The sequence below is a fragment of the Sus scrofa genome, chromosome X, assembly GCF_054392235.1.
Source record: "Sus scrofa isolate SSC_HxYL_T2T_F1_AM1 chromosome X, Sscrofa_HxYL_maternal_Yorkshire_Landrace_v2.0, whole genome shotgun sequence".
NCBI classification, from domain to species: domain Eukaryota; kingdom Metazoa; phylum Chordata; class Mammalia; order Artiodactyla; family Suidae; genus Sus; species Sus scrofa.
In genome coordinates, this window is record NC_139401.1 from 117,627,149 (window position 1) to 117,645,210 (window position 18,062).

At 41.3% G+C, this 18,062-nt stretch overlaps 1 protein-coding gene and 1 long non-coding RNA gene across 8 annotated transcripts in view; one reads left to right on the forward strand and one right to left on the reverse strand.

Annotated features, from left to right (window-relative positions):
* ARHGAP36 (Rho GTPase activating protein 36) overlaps nt 1–18,062 on the forward strand; it is a 169,115-nt gene that overhangs the window by 32,922 nt on the left and 118,131 nt on the right. Inside the window, exon 3 of one of the 5 annotated variants that reach the window (XM_085006543.1) lies at nt 10,846–10,941. The exons of the other annotated variants lie outside the window; for them this stretch is intronic. The gene's annotated coding sequence lies outside the window, so the exon portion shown is untranslated. The remainder of the gene's footprint in view (nt 1–10,845; nt 10,942–18,062) is intronic. 5 annotated transcript variants of the gene reach the window in all.
* The window catches only part of LOC146394782 (uncharacterized), a 121,344-nt gene that overhangs the window by 14,839 nt on the left and 88,443 nt on the right, over nt 1–18,062 (reverse strand). For 2 of the 3 annotated variants that reach the window (XR_014834627.1, XR_014834626.1), the window contains 3 exons: nt 17,146–17,302; nt 3,840–3,937; nt 2,005–2,054 (listed from right to left, as the gene is read on the reverse strand). This is a non-coding gene — a long non-coding RNA (uncharacterized LOC146394782). Of the gene's footprint in view, nt 1–2,004; nt 2,055–3,839; nt 5,844–17,145; nt 17,303–18,062 lie in introns of those variants that run through there. The other variant, XR_014834625.1, reaches the window with a different exon arrangement.

The following is an 18,062-nucleotide window of genomic DNA, read 5'->3' on the forward strand; positions in this document are numbered from 1 at the left end:
AGTCATACATATATATACACTGTTTTTCTTCCACTATCTTCCATCATTGTCTATCAAAAGAGATTGGCTGCAGTTCCCTGTGCTATACAGTAGGACCTCATTGCTTATCCATTCTAAATGGAATAGCTCGCATCTGCTAACCCCAACCCCCAGTCCATCCCATTCCCCCTTCCCTTGGCAACCACAAGTCTGTTTTCTATGTCTGTAAGTCTGTTTCTGTTTTGTAGATAGGTTCATTTGTGCCATATTTTAGATTCCACATATAAGTGATATCATATGGTATTTGTCTTTCTCTTTCTGATTTACTTCACTGAGTATGCCAATCTCTAGTTGTACCCATATTTTATTCTAAAATATTTTTATAGTTTCCTAACAATACTGATATTTACAAATTATGTGGTTATTGATAACACTTTAAGATTTGTTTGCAGCTGCTTTTATTCCTAAGGTATAACCCACTAGTGTGTATAGTCAAATTATTGTGTGTGTGTGTGTGTGTGTGTGTGTGTGTGTGTGTGTGTGTGTGTGTGTTTTCTTTTTAGGGCCACGCATGCAGCATATGGAAGTTCCCAGGCTAGGGGTCGAAACAGAGCTGCAGCTGGCCGCCAACACCACAGCCACAGCAGTGAGGATCCAAGACGTATCTGCGGCCCACACCCACAGCTCAAGGCAATGCCACATCCTTAATCCACTGAGCGAGGCCAGGCATGGAACCCGCATCCTCATGGATACTAGTCAGTTCATTACCACTGAGCCCCTACAGGAATTCCAAATTATTGTGTTTTAAAACCACTTGAAACAAAATATTTATGTATGGTTAAGGTTAAATCATCCTCTCATTACATTAGGTTCATCAGTTTCATTTTGTGTTTTGTTTTTTAGTGATTCCTTTGATATTTTGATTTATTTAATTTTTAAAATAATTTGTAAAACAGCTACATGATTCCAAAGACAAATACACAAAATAAGATACATTTATGTAAGTGTACCTGTTCTTTTCATCCTCTTCTCTCTCTTTACCCAACTTTATTATTTTTAGCTTATCCTTCTAATGTTGTTTTAAAATATAGATATAACTACTCATTGCTATGCTCCCTCTTGCTCAGATAAAAAGTAGCATACCCTATGTATTATTCTGCACTTTTTAAAAACCAAACAGTAGGTCCTGGAGATCATTTAGTAGCAGTACTTAGATTTTTCATTCCTTTTTACAGCTGTATAATTTTCCTTGTGTGGGTAGAAACAGGTTATTCCATCAGTCCATAAAGCAAGCACTTTTAATGGGAAGAGAATCACACAGCAGGCCTGGGAATGAGGCACCCAGAGCACTAAAGAAAAATGTCAATTCCAAATTATTTGCAGTTACTTGGATTTATTTGGGCAGTTATTATGGTGAGGGCACTATTACAATACTGAGCTATTTGCTGGCAAAAAAGGAATTGCATAATCAGACTATGAGTGAAGGGAATTAATGTGATGGGGGAAAAATTACAGTCCTTGAAGGAGAATGATGTCTTGGTTCATTAGGGAAAATGTTTACTTTGACAAAGATTGCTACTAAAGAACTGCCATATTGGAGGCTGAATGAAACACACTGGTATAATATAACTACCTAAGAATCTTTAATTCCACCTATCACTGTAGAAATTAATAATAATATATTCTTCAAAAATTCAGAAAATATTTTCCCCTTGGGTATGAACCACAACAACAACGACAACTGTTAGAGGGGATTTGATATTGTCCTGACACTGCTTATTCTTTTACTGGGTTTCTCATCAGTTATCTCATTTCATTTTATAGGTGTGTATGGCAGGTATTATTTTCCCTTTGTGAGAGATGAGAATGTTCAGAGGTATGAAATAACTTCTACAGATAACTAAGGTATCCAGAAAAGTACTTTCCATTCCTAGTCCAGTGGTCTTTCCATGACACCAGAAACAGTATAGTAACAATCAAATAAGGGCTATTCAACACTCTAGTGAAATTCTGAAATATACTTACTACATAAAATGCTTGTGCTCACTCTAAACTCAGCAGTCCACCGAAAGGGTCTGGGAATAGAGTAGAGAAGAGAGGGCTGATAATAATCAGGCAGACCAACAAGATAATTTAATAGCTACATAGTTAACTATTGTTGCATAACAAATTAAAACTTCATGATCTAAAACAACAAATATTGGAGTTCCCGCTGTGGCACAACAGGATCGGCGGTGTCTTGGGAGCACTGGATCGCAGCCCAGCACAGTGATTAAGGATTCAGTGTTGCCCCAGCTGTGGCTTAGGTCTCCACTGTGGCTTAGATCTGATCCCCTGGCTCAGGAACTCCATATGCTGTGAGGCAGCCAAAAAAGGGAAAAAAAAAAAAAAAAACCACGAATATTTTTTCATATAGTTTCTGAGAGTTGGGAATCCAGGAGAGACTCAACTGGATAGTTCGGGCTCAAGGTCTCTCATGCTGTCAAGTTGTCAATGAGGGATTGAGAATTTGCTACCAAGCTCACTCATGTGTTTATGGGAAGCCTCAATTCCTCTCCAGCTGTTGACCAGAGGCTCTAGGTTTTATATGTCGTGTGGACTTCTCCATGGGGCTCTTTCACGTGGCAGATCGTTTCCTTCTTCCAGAGTGAGTGATCCCAGAGAGACAAGAGCAGAAGCAAGTGAGAACATCCAAGATGGAAGATGAGATATTTTATAGCCTAATCTCAGAAGTGACATACCATCACTTCTGCCTTATCATACAGACTAACCCTTCTCTGAATATCAGGAGACAGGGTTCATTGGAGAGCCACTTTGGAGGCTACCATAATAGTTACATTGAGAGACAGTCTTATCAAATGCCAGATCCTGTGCCAAACATTTTACCAGCATTAACTCATTTTGTCTTCACAACAACACTGTAAGGCAGATTCTATTATTATTCCTATTTGTCAGATGAAGAAACTGAGGCTCAGAGTGGTTAAATAACTTTTCCAAAGTCACAGAGCTAGAAAGGGTAGAGCTGGGATCCAAACCCAGGCAATTTGGCACTATACCAGTAGTATATTGCTTCTATGTTAAGATATTTGTAAGTTCTATGAAGGAAATAAAATAGTACAATAGAACAACTGAAGTAGGGAGCAACCAGGAATTTTTTTGCTTTGTTTTCTTTTAAATTTAATTGTCTGGGTGGGCCACTCTGCAGAGGTGGTGTTTGAGCTGTGACCTAAATGATGAGAGGCAAGCTGGCCTCTTGAAGACTTTGTAAAAATCCACTTCAGACAGAGAGAGTGTGCTCTGCAAAGACCCCCAGGCAGGCAAGGGACTGGGTATTTTCAGTGAACATAAAGGATGGCTTGAGTGTATCAGGCAAAAAGGGTTGTTAGCTCTGAGATGGTTTTAGGAGTTAAGCAGCAGGCAGATTATTCAGTTATCTCAGGAACCCTGTGAAATAAACATCATTATCCCCATTTTAAAGATAAGAACAAGATGAGGGAATTGTGGGGTTAAGTGTTTTGCTCAAGGCCACAAATTTGGCAAAAGGCCAAGCCAGGATTTGGCCTTATTTTTTGCCTTACGGTGTCACTTCCTTTGCTTCTTCCATGCAACTTGAAGGCTCACCACCCCCACCCCATGTGTGTCTTGTCTCTTCCATTAAACTGGGGAAACTCCTAGAGCTGGCCTTCTGGTGCTATGCAAGTTTGACAGATTATGAACCTTTTGTTGGCTATGTCAGTATAACCATTGTGATATCCTATGAAGATAAAATAGGCCTAAACTCAGTTCAAGGATGCCTATATCATAAATATTTTGCATGTGTCTTAGTGAAGGTGGTTTTATTTTCTCACCCAGCTACTTACCCAAGCCTTGGTTTTGGTTGTCAATCTCTTGATCTCAGGCTTAGAGAAAAGGTTCACACAATCCGCTCTCTGGTGTGAGGAGGTCAAGGAATAATTTCCTCCAAAGAAGCATATATTAAACTGGTCAGAATTATCAAAGAAAACCTTTTAAAGTCTTTGGAGATTGACCAGCAGGCTTACCCAAAATTAAGAGACATATTCAAAATGTTTGATCGAAATTTGCAACAACAGTGGCAGGCCATAGCAGTTGAGTTACACCTATCCCTCCCCCAGCTGAATCTGCAGAAAAACTACTCCAAGTACACTGGACAGGCTGGGCTCTCTCAGCAGATACAGCCTAGTAAATAGCTTGTATCTTTCCCATTTCCCTATCCGGAATATCTATGCTGGAAAGGTGGTAGAACGTGGTGAATATCCCATTTCTCCCATCTCTGTGCTACAAGAAATCTATACTGGGTGGGTGACAGCAACCAGTTGGTGCTTCTCAACCCAGAATGCATGCTCCATAGGGAAGATCTGGGTGGATTAGTCAGTGAAGAACAGTTATCTTCCAAGTCCCCTACATCTTTCATGCCATAGCACCGAGATTCTTCCTGGAGGAGGGGTAGGGCAAGCCGCAAAGACTGGCACTCCTGGCCCAGCCAGAGAGAGTAGATTTTATTTGCATCTGAGAGTGGAAGAATTCATGCCCTCGGGGAGTTGTTTAACATTACAGAGCTCACAGTGGATCGAAGCAGTCGGAGAGACGGAGACGGATACCAATACAGGGAGACCAACCGCAAGTTTCACCGGTATATCAGGGAAAGAGGCAGTCTAAGAGAATCCTGCTAAAGTCACACTCATCCCCTGTGGTGTGGAAGACTTCTATGCTCGAGGCTGCACTTACTTAGGAATGACTAGAGAAAGTGTTTGCAAAATGCACGTCCCTAACTGAATGGTTTTTCCCTGAACTGTGAAAGCAGTCTCCAACAGATCCAGCAACAAAGTATTAAAACTTCACTGCATCTGGGGACTTATGCACAACTTCTGGCTAAATGATGGCTTAACCACTAAGCTATGCTGACTCAAGAGCAAACCCTAGGAAGCCACACTTAAAAATAAAAATGGAAAAAAATCTCAGCAGAAACATTTGAGGCTACCCATTACAGGGGAAATAGACTTGTCAGAATTAGTCCAGCCAAATCACTAAATAAAGAAACATATAAACAAACAACAACAAGCCCCAGAGGGAAATTAGTTTTAGAGTTGCTACGATACTTTCCAAAATGCCAAGTTTTCAACAACAAAAAATTTATTGTATATACAGAGAAACAGAAAAGTGTGACCCATACTCAGGGGGAAAAAAAGAGTCAATAGAAACTATCTGAGTGAGATCAGATGTTGGCCCTAGCAGAGAAAGACTTTAAAGAAATTGTTATAAATATGTTTAAGAAAGTAAAGAAAACTTAAAGGATTAAAGGAAGGTATGGTGACATTTCTCATTACATAGAGAATATCAATAAGGAGATTTTATAAAAATAACACAATGAAAATTCTGGGGTTGAAAAGTATAATCACTTAAATGAAAAGTTTAGTGGAAGGGCTCAATAGCAGATTTGAGCTGGCAGAAGAAAGAATTAACAAATTCGAAAATAGATCAATCAATATTATACAATCTGAGGAACAGAAAGAAAAAAGAATGATAAAATTGAACACAGCCTCAGAAGACCTTTGGGACAGTGTCTCACCATATGCACAATGGGAATCCTAGAAGGAAGGAGAGAGAGAAAGGGGAAGAAGGAATATTCAAAGAACTATTGACTGAACACTTCCCAAATCTGACAAAAAACATTAATCTACGCACCCAAGAAGAGCTCAGTAGGCCCTTTGCTGGTTCCCTTCTCCAATGGCTGGCTGTTCCCCAGTGAGGAGCTCTCTCTTTTCTCACCTCCCTGAGATTTGGGCAGCCTCTGGGGCTAGAGCCCAGAGGAAGTATTGGGCATGTCTGCTGTGTAGATTTGGACCCTGCAAAAAGATATAAGGCCAAGGGAGTTCAAGGAGCCTGTAATCCAGCCCATTCTCCACTTGCTAAGCTATACAACTGATTCAGGGGTGAATCCACCCATGGAGATAGAGTGCCATCCTTTTATAATTTGTCTGAAGTTTCAAACTGCTCTCCAAGCCCTGTGTCCATTGGGCAGCATGTATTAGAAGGGCCATCTTTTACTAATTTTCAGAACGGTACTCTGTAGATGAGTGTGGGTCTGGCGTGGAGACAGGAAAGTGGTGGGACTCGGGGCAGACAGAAAAGTCACTTCACAGAAATATACAGTTACCCATACAATCAAGCAAGTAGGACTTGCAGGGTAATAAAACTCTTGAGATATGCCCAAACCATACCTTCAGCTCTGCCTGGGACTTGAGGGTCCAGTCATGAGAGTGGTTCTTTTAGTTTTCATGACTCCAAAAGGCCTTTACCAAAGTGCCCCTTTATTACTTGAGTGAGGCAACCCAGGCCTAGCATGGGGGTTAAGAGCCATGTGACCTTGGGCAGGTTGATTTCCCTTTCTGAATCTTAGATTTTTCTTCTTTAAAATAGAACAATATTAGTATCTATCTCAGAGGGTTATTGCAAGGAAGGAAAAAGACCGTAAAGTGCTTAGCAGAGTGTTTGGCACATAATAGACTCTCAGTACATGTGAGCATATAAGCTGTTATTAATGCTTAAAGTGTAGGCACAAAACGCAGGAGTGGTGTGTGACTCCTGACCCAGTGCTCCTGCAGCTGTATCTCCCCTTACTAGGAGAGCTGGAGCCTCTAGAAAGTCAGCCTTTTCCTTAAAGGCATTTGTCTCCCATTTCTTGGCTCTGTGAAGCAACTTCTTCCCTGACTCACTTCTCTCTAAGCTTCATTGGCTGGCATTGGAGTTGGCATTGGGGTTGTTGCAGGGATTTTCAAAGACTGCTGTGGATAGGCTTGAGATCAGCTTGTTAAAATACAGATATCCCAGAGCCCTTTTACAGCGCATCTTTTTTGGGAGGCCTGGGATAGGACTTGAGAATCTGTGCTTTTCACCAGTGCCCCAGATGATTCTAGTCCTCTGCACCTCCGCCCTCATGTCTGCAATCATGGAATGCCCTAGAAGCCAGGACCCACCTATACCAGGGATGGGGAGGTGGGTTGACAAGCAGACAGGCTCTGGCCGTAGAAGGTTTGTTCTCAACTAAGCCCGTTTCCTCTGTCTCTCAATACCTTGCTGCCATCACTAAGTCTGAGCTTGGAAACCACAATGCAGAAAACTAGTTTTCTCCCTCATTCCCATATCACCAACAGGGACAGCCATGTTCCTTAAAAGTGAAAATAGGGCATTCCCCTGGCGGCAGAGCAGGTTAAGCATCTGGCGTTGTTACTGTAGTGGCCTGGGTTGCTACTTTGGCGTGGGTTTGATCCCTGGTCCTAGAACTTCCATATTCCATGGGTACAACCAAAAAAAAAAAAAAAAAAAAAAAAAAGCCAACACTGAAAATAGCTCCTATCTCCTCCCTAACTCTTTCCATGCTTCGCTTCTCCAGACTGAGCACCCTTACTTACCACCTTCTGCATAATGAATTGGCTTAGACATATTGCAGCCTCACCAGGAGCCTAGGAAACTAAGCAAGTGCCTTCAGCTTTCATTGCTTTTCTAGACATGGCAGAACAACAGTAGGTGACAGCTGTGTCCCAAAATGTCTCCATTCTCTCTCCCTTCCTCCCGTATTTCTACTCTCCTTCTGGTTCTGTCCAGGAGTGAAAGGCATTATGGGAACACCGTTTGCTGCTTCAAGTCCCCCCCAAACCAACATGTTGAACACTGCTGTATACACTTCATACAGAGGGCACATTAGTTTTGCTTGGCGAGCACACCCTAATTGGGTTCCCAGAGGGAAATTCTAATACCAGTACAGAGAATTAAGAACCAGCCAACAGATGGGGTAAGACGCATGATGGGGAGGGTGGCACCCAGGATTGCACCTCTCCTGGAGTCTGCATCAACCATAAGACTGACAGGCTGGATCGGGGGGAAGCAACTGAGCTCCAAGTGGAAAGATCAGATCAGATGGCAGAGTGAAGAAGTTCTTCACAATATTTACACAACCCTCTGTCCGCTCTTTGCAGAATATGAAATCAGCCATGTTGGACCTGTTGGGTTTGGTTTTGTGCTGTTTGAGGGTGGTTTTTTTTTTTTTTTCCGGAGGGGTGGGCATAGGAGAGGGAGGGTACTTTTATCCTGGGTTTCTTGGGTGGCACAGAAGCTCAAGTCATGAGGCCCATGCCCCAACTCAAAATATTTGAGCCCAACAGTCTCCAGTCTGTAGGCTGCAGACTCCTTATTGCAACTATAAGTGATGAATCCACACTGTGAATCCAAGTTTGTGAATCCACACGCTTGGATGTTCCATACTTTCAGGGATGGGGAACCTAAACTTTTTGAGATATCTTTTTTGAGCCCCTTCTTGAGAACTTTCTTTGAAGTCTCGATTCTTAGTTTTCCCTTTTCTCTATCTACAGTTATTCCCTTGATGATATCTAGTCTCCTAGCTTTACTATCTTAATCCCTTCCACACTCTCTACTGCCAAACCCTCTCCACCTACAGCTTTCTGCATCTTAAAACCTCAAAGTCATCCCTGAAACTTCTCTTTCTCTCACATCCTACATGCACCTGTCAGAAAATTCTGTTCGTTCCACCTTCAAAATACTATATATCCGGAATGCAACTACTTCTTCTTACTGCTTCTAACCCTACTGCTATCATCCTAGTTGCAGCCAACATCCATTTCTCTCCTGGATTTCCGCAGAAGTTTCTTAACTGTTCTCCCTTCTGTCACTCTTTCCATCGTCTCTTTTTCCACGTCACTCTTTCCATTCGACTGTTCTTAACAACCAAGTGATGTTTTCTTTTCATTGAAAGAAATTATTGTGATAATTGTAGATTCACATGCAGTTGTAAGAAATAACGGAGAGACCCCCTGACACTTTGCTCAATTTTTCAAATGCCGACGTTTTGCAAACCTCTAGTGTAACATCGCAACCAGGATATTTGCATATAAATCACTGATTTTATTTTGATTTTTCGAGTTTTGCTTGTACTTGCACACATGCACGTGTGTGTATTGAATTCTGTACAGTTTTATCACTTACGTAGGTTCCTGTATCCTCCACCACAGTCGAGATACAGAACATTTCCACAAAGATTCTTCGTGTTGCCGTTTTATAGCCACACTCTCTACTGCCAAACCCTCTCCACCTACAGCTTTCTGCATCTTAAAACCTCAGCCCTCCCACACCACTCCCCTGCCCTGTCCTTAACCTCTGGCAACCATTAACCAGCCCTTCATTTCTAAAATTTTGTCTCTTCAATTACACAGCATGTAACTTTTGGATTTGCCTTTTTTTGTTTTGGGTTTTTTTTTTTTAACTCAGTATAATTCTCCAAGTTGTGTTCATCAATAGTTCATTCCCTTTTTGGCTGATATTCCATGGAGTTTTAGTTTGCTAGGGCTGCCACAGCAAAGTATCACAAATTATATGGCTTAAAACAACAGGAATTTATTGTATCAAAGTTCTGGAGGCTGGAGGTCCAAAATCAAGGTGTCAGCAGTGTCATGCTCCCTATGAGACTGTGTCTTGGTAGACCCTTTGTTGTCTCTTCCTAGCTTCTGGTGGTGGCCATTAATCCTTGGCTTGTACCTGCGTCAGTCCCATCTCTACCTACATTGTCACAAGGCATTCTTTACATCTGTTTCTGTGTCCAAATCCCCCCCCCCCATTTTAATTTATTAAGTGGTGGAGGGCAAGAGAACTTTAAGGAGAGAGGAGGACCAGAGAGGGAGAGCTTTGCATGTCTAGGTGATGTTGCACTGTAGTATGGGAGTCTGTGCGTCAGACTACTCTGAAGGACAGTGGTGTGGCTTGGGGGCTTTTATCTAATCTGTGGCTAACGGTTATTGGGTGTAGTTTTGTGGGGTATGCAAGGCATGCAGGCTCTAAATGGCTAAAAGTCTGGTTGTATACAAATTAGAGCTTGGTGCTTGCTGGTGGGCATTTGAGTGAATGGGTGCTGGCCTGCTTTGTAGAAATAAACACCCTAGGGCCAGAATACTGAGGCCATATTTGACTCATTTATGTAACGCAGAGTCATTTAGGAACTCTAAATGTTTACATGCTGAGGGACTACTAAAAGGTTTTCCAGAGTATACCATTTTACATTCCCACCAGTAATGTATGAGTGACCCAATTTCTCTATCTCCTTGCCAGAATTTGGTGTCATTACCATTTGTAATTTTAGCCATTCTGATAGGTGTGTAATGATATTTCATTGTAGTTTTATTTGCATTTTCCTAATGGCTGATTATGTTGACTATCTCTTCATGTACTTTTTTTTTACCATCTATTTATCCTCCTTAGTTAAATCTCTGTTCATGTATTTTGCTTATTTTCTAATTTTTTTAAACTGCTGAATGTTGAGTTATTTATATAATCACAATACTTGTCCTTTGATGGATATATGGTTTGCAAATATTTTCTCTCACCCTGCAGCTTGTTGATTCGTCCTGTTAGAGTCTTGTGCAGAGCAAAAGTTGTTTGTTTGTTTTTTTAATTTCGATGAAGTCTGATCTATCAGTGTTTCCTTTTATGGATCATATTTTTGGTGTCAAGTCTAATAAATATTTGCTTAGCCCTAGATCCTGAAGATTTTCTCTTATGTTTTAGAAAAAGTCTTATAGTTTTATATTTTATATTTCAGTCCATTGTTGGGAAAGCAGTCACTACGTGACCTGTTGCCCCTCCCGAGGCATGCCTACTCAGAGCCTTGGACCTAGAATACTTCCTAACCAAAAGATAGGAAACCCTTGCAGCCTGTGCCATTCTTATCTGTGTGGGAATATCTTTCCCTGTTTCAAACTCGGTGTGACTCCTTTTTTTCTGCTTAAGTGTGTGCGTCATATGGCACCAGGCCAACCCCATTGCTATATCTGTCCTCTGCAGGGACATGATGGGGGTGTGTGGGCCAATTGCTCGGCCGTGGTTGCTGGGAGGGACCACTGCCCATTGTTGGAGTCCGTCTTGCTTTTACTTCTCTAGGTAAGTAAAGTGTGTTCCATCTAGTGCTTGCCTGTGTTGTGTTTTTCTTGAAGACCCCAATACCAAGATCCTGGTGGTTGACGTAGTTATCGTCTTTGCTATCTTCAGTGAAGTTGGAGTCCTCCCCTGGCCTTGGTAACTGGTGTTTGTGCCTGACATCCATGATCCATTTTCAGTGCTTTTTGCAGGTTTCTTTTTTAATAAGGTATGGGGTTTATTGTGGGTTTTGTTTGTTTGTGTGGTTTTGGTTTTTTGCTTGTTTGATTTGGGGCCTACGAATGTCCAATAACTCCAGCACCATTTGTTTAAAAGTTTATCCTTCCTCCATTAAAACATTTTGGAAATTTTGTCAAAAATCAATTGGGCGTATTTGGGTGGATCTATTTCTGAGTCGTTTGTTCAGTTCCAATGATCTATGTGTCTATCCCTCTGCCAGTGCCACACAGTCTTGATTGCTGTAGCCACAGTGTCGAGTGATTCCTTCCACTTTGTTTTTCTTTGTCAAGATTGTTTTAGCTCTTCTAGGGCTTGCGCCTTTCCATATAAACTTTAGAATAAGCTTTCTTAAGTCTACATAAAACCTTGCATGGATTTTTACAAGAATTGTATTAAACCTATAAATCATCTGGGGTAGAATTGACATTTTTACTGTAGCGAGACTTCTAATCTATGAGCACAGTATGTCTCTCCATTTATTTAGGTCTTTAAAATTTTTGTTTCATTAGCATTTTGTTGTTTTCAACATACAGATCCTGAACAAATTTTGTTAAGTGCATGCAAAAGTATTTTATTTCCTTGGAGTAACTGCCAACGGTGTTGTGTTTCTATTTTCAGTTTCTGCATGTTCATTGTTAGTATGTAGAAGTGCAATTGATTTTTGTGTGTAGATCTTGTATCCCGCGACTTTGCAGAGCTACCTGTTAGTTCCAGGAGTTTAAAAAATAGATTCTCTTGGATTTCCTACTTAGACCATCGTGTCATCTGCAAATAGGGACAGTTTTATTTCTTCCTTTCTAATCTGTAGGCCTTTTATTCCTTTTGCTTGCCTTAATGGTAGAGGCTACAACTTCCAGTATTAAGTTGGATAAGAATGGTGAAGATACAGACCCTTGCCTTGTTCTTGACCTTAGACGGAAGCATTCAGTCTTTCATCATTAAGTACAGTTAGCTGTAGGGTTTTTGTAAATGCTCTTCAGCACATGCTCATATCAAGAGACATATTGTGCTCCTAGATTAGAAGATGACAATTAGAAGAGTAAACATAGTAAGTTCATCAATTCTCCCCTAAATGATCTACACCTTAATTGCTCTCTATTCCTGTTTTTCTGAGAGTTTTTACCATGAATGGTGTAAGATTTTATCGAATGCCTTTTAGGCATCAACTTACATAATCATATACTTTTTCTTCCTTAGCCTTTTAACATGGTAAGTTATATTATTTGATTTTCAAATATTAAACTCGTCTGGCATGCCTGGACTAAATCCCACTTGTTATTGGTGTATAATCCTTTTATTACTTTGCTAGAATCAGTTTGCTAATATTCAGTTCAGGATTTTTATATTAAAGTTCATCAGAGACATGGTTCTTTAGTTTTCTTTATTAATTTTTTGTACTGTCTTTGCCTAGTTTTTGGTGTCAAGGTAATTCTAGCTTCATAAAATGAGTTGGGAAGGATTCCTCCTTCTATTTTTTGAAGAGATTGTGTATAACCAGTGTTAATTCTTTAAATGTTTAGTAGAAGACTTTTTTCTGGAAGAGGAAGTTTATAATTACGAACCCCATTTCTTTGATTATTATAGGTATATTCAGATTGCCTATTTCAACTTGGTTGAGTTTTGATGATTTGCATTTTTTGAGGAGTTGACCCATTTCATCTAGGCTGTCAAATTCATTTTTTTCCGTTCCTTTTTTTTTTTTTTTTTTTTTTGCCACACCCATGGCTTGCAGAAGTTCTGGGGCCAGGGATCAAACCCAAGCCACAGCTGTTAACAAAGAGCCACAGCAGTGACAATGCTGGATTTTAACCCACTGAGTCACCAGAGAAATCTTTTTTTCCTTTAGGTTGTCAAATTTATATGTATAGAGTTCTCTCTCTCTTTTTTAAGGCCACCCCTGTGGTATATGGATGCACCTAGGCTAAGGGTTGAATCAGAGCTGCAGCTGCTGGCCTGCGCCACAGGCACAGCAATGCCAGATCCAAGCCACATCTGTAACCTACGCTGCAGCTTGCGGCAACACCGGATCCTTGACCCACTGGACATGGCCAGGGATCAAACCCACATCCTCACAGAGACAATGTCAGGTTCTTAACCCACTGAGCCACAGTGGGAACTCCTAGAGTTCTTTATATGTTTGCAGGGACTATAATGATATTTCCTGTTATATTCGTAATATTGATAATTTGCACCTTCTCTTTTTTTCTTTGTCAGTCTTGTAAATAGTTTGTCAATTTTATTGGTCTTTTGAAAGAAACAGCCTTTTGTTTCATCATTTTCTCTATTGTTTCCTTATTCTCAATTGTATTGGTTTCTCTTCTTGTATTTATTATTTACTTTGTCTTTGATTTGGATTTATTTCATTCTTATAGTTTCTTGAGGTAAGAAGTTAGACTACTGATTTGAGACATTTCTTATTTCTAATGTAAGTAGTTAGTGTTAGGCATTTCTTTCTCAGCACTTCTTTAGCTGTTTATCACAGATTTTTATATGTAGTATTTTCATTTCCATTCAGTTCAAGTTATGATTTGATTGGCCTTTAGATTTCCTCTTTCACCTGTGGATTATTTAGAAGAGTGCTGTTTAGTTTCCAAGTGTTTGGGTATTTACTTATTATCTTTTTGTTATTGATTTTTGGGTTGATACTATTGTGGCTAGTGAACAATGCTGTGTATGATTTCAGTTCCCTTAAATTTGTCCAGGCTTGTTTTATATACTAGGATATGGTCTATCTTGGCAAATATTCCATAGGCTCTTGAAAGGAATGTGTATTCTGCTGTTGGTGGTGAAATATTCTATACATGTCAATTAGAACCTGTTGCTTGATCGTGTTTTCCAGATCTTTTATATCCTTGATGATTTTCTGTCTAATAACTGTACCAGTTGTTGAGAGAAGATGATTGAAGTACTTAACTCTAAGGATTTGTCTCTTTCTTCTTTCAGCTCTTCCATTTTTGTTTCATTTATTTTCAGGTTCTGTATTTTAGTGCAAACAGGACAATACTTGGAACTTCTAAGTTAGGTCATGCTTCTTTTCTGCTGCAAAACCTCACAATGATTCCCTATTTTAGTCAGAACTATAGATAAAGTCTTTATAATAGTCTGTAGAGTTCTCTAAGATTAAGCTCCTGGTTCCCTCTTTAACTCCATTTCCCAGTATTCTCCTCCTCACTTACTCTGCTGCAGCCATACTGGCCTCCTTGATGTTCCATGAGCAGAACAGGCACACTGCATCTTTAGGGCCTTTCCTCTAACTCTTCACTCTGCTAGGAATGCTCCTCTGACTTGGAGTGGGGCTTTGGGGCACAGTTATTGCAAGAGTTGTTAGCTTTACGTATCAGGGAAGCCAAGACATTAAGAAAGTAAATCCCAATAACAAGCAGCATGTTATTGGTAGAGCCAGGGTGTTACAGAGAAGGTGAGCCTGAAGAAGAGCAGTGAGAGAAGGTGAGATAAACAGCAGCAGCTCTGGGTTTACATAAAGGAAAAACTGACACCTCAAATTCCCTCATTTAAAAATTTACCCCCGTTGTGGTGGAACATGATGGAGGATAATGTGGGGAAAAAAGAATGCATATATATGTATAACTGGGTCCCTTTGCTGTACAGCACAAATGGACAGAACATTGTAAATCAAGTACAATTTAAAAATTTAAAACAAAACTTTCCCCCAGCAGCCTGGCACTGGGTCTGAAATTCAAGCAGTGCACTTCTCCGGGATAGGCATGTAAAGGCTCCAAGGAATCTGGCAGGATAAAATCTTGTATAATGTAGATCTAATCCAGAGCTTTAAGAAATGTATTTGTCAACAGCCGCTTTCCCTCCCTTGATACCTGTCTCAAAATCCATTTTGGGAAACATTGGGTTAAAGCTTTGCATTTCCAGAAAACTCCTGCTAAAAGGCTAAAGTTACTGGAAAGGCCTACCTAGTTATCAGTCTTTAATACTCTGTTATGACTGTTTTATCCAATTAACCCTGGGGTTGACAAACTATGGCAAAGGCTTCAGCCCTCCCCCTGGTTTTGTAAATAACATTTTATCAGAACATATCTACATCCATTTGTCTGTGACTGCTTTGTCATTACAGTGGCAGAATTGAGCAGTTGTGACAGAGATGTATGGTCAGCAAAGCCAAAAATATTTACTATCTGACCCTTTACAGAAAAAGTTGGCCGAGCCCTGGATTTACCCAACAGCAAGGCCCCGAGGTTTATTTATTGCTGCCTAACAAAAAATTTTTTTTGGTCTTTTTCTCTTTTTAGGGCCACACCCGCAGCATGGAGGTTCCCAGGCTAGGGGTCCAATCGGAGCTGTAGCCACCGGCCTACACCACAGCCGCAAGCAATGCGGGATCTGAGCCGTGTCTGCGACCTATACCACAGCTCATGGCAACACTGGATCCTTAACCCACTGAGCGAGGCCAGGGCTCGAACCTGCATCCTCATGGATGCTAGTCAGGTTCATTAACCACTCAGCCACGACGGGAACTCCGCTGCCTAACAAATTATAACATAAATTAGTGGCTGACCACAACAGTTTATTATTATCTCTAATGGTTCTGAGGTTTCAGTGGGCTCAGATGGGAAATTTTGATTTGGCATCTCTCCTACAGTTACAATCAGATGGTCGCAGGGGCTACAGTCACCTGATGGCTCAACTGGGCTGAACATCCAAGATGGCTCAGTCACATGGCTGGCAGTTAATGCTGGATTTCAGCTGGGAGCTTAGGAGGGAGGGGCTGTTGACTAGAGCACCTATATATGGCCTTTCCCTTTAGGTTGGATTTCTCACAGTGTGGCAGGTAGGCTACCAGAAGGATCCTTTCAAGCATAGGAAGTAAATATTTCCAGGACTCTTAAAGTCTAGGTTTGGCATAATGACTCTTCTACCTTATTCGGTTGGTGAAACCCATCAGAGACCAGCTTAGATTTAAGGGGAGTTGAGGGATAAACTCTACCTCTGTATAGAGGAAGATCGACAGTGTACATGGAAGGACAAAATTAATGCTGATTATATTGAAGGCAAACTCTCACCGTGGGGAGGCAGTAGGAAGTGCTTGGGGAGCAGGGTGTAGGTTTCCTCTGGACAGAACTTTCAGGGTGACTAAATCCAACTCTGATTTCACCTGTGCATATTTTATAGACACTTATCTGGAATCACAGAGCATTAGGAGAAGCTCCTGAAGGTCGGTGCTGGCCTCGCAGTGGTTACAGGGGCCCAGCTGGTCAGCTGGAGGCATGTTACGAACCCCTGAAAGAAGATAGGGGTCTAGGGCCAAGGGCCCGCGGTGAGGGAGCTGATGGAGCCTGAGTTTCTGAGTAGGGCTCCCTCCTTTCCCTAAGTCTTTCTTTCCTTACTCTCTAGGAGTCACTCAGGTGCCTCTGGCTACTATGTAGACATCGATGCCTTACAGACCCACCAAATCCCCGCCACTATGCCTTGCAGACTTCTCAAGTTTTTTCATATCTGGACTCTGGATTCTGCACTCAAAATGAACTCTGAGCACCCCAAGGACAGGGACAAAATATTCAATTTATTTCATTTCTTCTTCCCTGAGATACCTCATGCTAATGCTTTATACCCAGCAGAAAACAGAAAGTGTAGAGCTATTCAAACTCCAGCTCATTTGCCAGCACCGCCTATGCAGGTGGACTTCTATGGTCTCACCCCTGCACACTATTCTAGCCTCATCTTTGACCTTCAGCCATACTCAGTGACATTATAGAAGGCATATTGTATATGCCTCTCTCTGTCTCCTGGCTGAGTGCACATGTTAATGTTTGGAAGATTCTTCTTTCCTACTCGCCTTTACTCACTAGTCTACCTCTTTGGTATTCTCCTGAGCTCAGCTTGGCTGTTACTTCTTCAAAAAAAAAATCCTCTCTGATCTTCTAGGTACCCCCTCTTTTATACCTCTAGGTACACACAGCACCCCGCATTTCCCCCTTGATAGTTATTTCTCCATTGTCTTCTAATGTAATTACTTACTTGTCTGTCTCCTTGACTTGACTACAGTGCTTCAAAGGCAAAACTGTTTCTGTCTTCAACTCTGACTCAGCATAGACTTGCAAAAAGTGACACGACAAATGGATGCACTCTTCCTTCAGGGATCTTCACTTTCTTGCTGCTCTCCCATATAAGTCTGCTGGAACAAGAGTTGGGACGGTGGATAAGGAACATGTGTCCAAAATGTCACGCGAGCCACTTGCATCCCCCCTAAACAATTCTTTAGAGCTCTCACTGGTCTTGTCTCAGAACCTCGTTGGCAAGAGCCAAAAGGCTCCTGTGTAAGGCTCCATGTGTATGCTGCTCTATGTTTCCAGCCTCCCACCACCAACTCAATGAGCACTGAGTGTCGAGCACCTCCCTGTTTCAACTCCAACAAACATACCAGAACCATGGCAGAGCACTGGGAAAGGTTTGTTAACTCCTGAGCTTGGCAAGTTTGATCTAGGCTTTTTGACAAAAAGTGGAGGTGGTTTGGTCGCCCTCGGGTGCCACTCAATTGTAAGAGGATAGCTAATGTGTTAGGGGGATAACGCCTCCTAACATCATTTTTTCAAACAGGATGATTATGATGAAATATAACTTGCCAGACTACAAGTGGCCTTCAGACAGCAGAACGGATCCAGTAGAACAGTGCATGTCACGAAGCAGCCCCAGGGTAGTGAACGTCAACAGTCTTGCTCAATTAATCCTTGGAAACACAGTCAGAATTAATGGGGAACTTGTTGAAAGTTGATCGACACCTTCTGAAAGGTGAAATCCTTTTCTGTTCCCATTAAGTGTTGTTAAGGCCATTAGCAGAAATTGGAATAGAGAGATATGACCTTTCATGTGGTAGATTCAGAGGCTGAGAAGATGGACACGATGGAAATGTACTGGCAGCTTATAATAAGCGCCTG